The sequence below is a fragment of the Balaenoptera musculus genome, chromosome 12 (assembly GCF_009873245.2).
Source record: "Balaenoptera musculus isolate JJ_BM4_2016_0621 chromosome 12, mBalMus1.pri.v3, whole genome shotgun sequence".
In the NCBI taxonomy this organism is placed as follows: domain Eukaryota; kingdom Metazoa; phylum Chordata; class Mammalia; order Artiodactyla; family Balaenopteridae; genus Balaenoptera; species Balaenoptera musculus.
The window spans coordinates 27,367,389-27,368,444 of NC_045796.1; the positions used below are offsets into that span (position 1 = coordinate 27,367,389).

The following is a 1,056-nucleotide window of genomic DNA, read 5'->3' on the forward strand; positions in this document are numbered from 1 at the left end:
AATTATGAACCCCACACAGGTTTTAAGTTGCCTTCTAAAATGTTTTCTCATAAGTTTAAATAGCTGCAAATGATATAATTTCAAGCTTATTGAAAAATGTCATTTTAAAATTCAAAATATTTTCTCATTCCTAAATGTGTCCAACAGATTCTAAAAACAATAGCCATTTGATTCACTATTATTATATTAGTTACCTAGTGCTATGTAACAAATTGTCCCTAAACTAAGCAGTTTAAAGAAACCATTTATTTTCTCACAGATTCTCTGGGTCAGATCACTCAAGATCTCTCACAGGACTGCAATCAAGGGGTCAGCCAGGGCTCCAGTCTCATCTAAAGACTTGACTAAGGAGGATCTGCTTACAAGTTCACTCACATAATTGTTGGCAGGATTCAGTTCCCTGTGGGCTGTTGGACTAAGGACCTGGTTCCTTGTTGGCCAGTGGCTGGAATCCTCCCTCAGTTCCTTGCCACATGGGGCTCTCCATAAGGCAGTTCACAACATGACAACTGGCTTCCTTCAGAACAGGTGAGAGATGGAGAGAGGGAACAAAAGAGGATGAGCAAGATGGAAATCACAGTCTTTTGGTCACCACAGTCTTTTTCTAATGTTGGAAGCTGCATCCCATCACTTTTGCTGTATATTCTCTTTGTTAGAAGTAAGTCATTAGGTCAATTCATTCTCAAAGGGATGGGATTACACAAGGGCATAAATACCAGCAGGCAGGGAATTCCCTGGTGGTCCAGTGGTTAGGACTCTGTGCTCTCACTGCCGAGGGCCCAGGTTCAATCCCTGGTCGGGGAACTAACAACCCATGAGCGGTACAGCCGAAAAAAAAAAAAAAAAAACCAGCAGGCAGGGATCACTGGGGGCCATTTTATAGAGCCTGCCTATCACTATTATCAATTTTTAAAAATGCTTGAAGATTCATCTTTGTTAGAAATTTTATCATTTCTTTTTCTCCTTGAACTCATAATTCCGTTCTATTATTCTCCTCTGAATCTTATTCTAATGTAATATATATTTATGCTTGGAATTATTTTATTGATTTCCTTA

The 1,056-nt window shown here is 39.2% G+C and overlaps 1 non-coding gene across 1 annotated transcript; it reads left to right on the top strand.

Annotated features, from left to right (window-relative positions):
* The first annotated feature begins 731 nt into the window (after positions 1-731).
* Positions 732-804, top strand: TRNAE-CUC. The gene has a single exon. It is a non-coding gene; the product is annotated as a tRNA-Glu (tRNA).
* Positions 805-1,056: the final 252 nt, after the last annotated feature.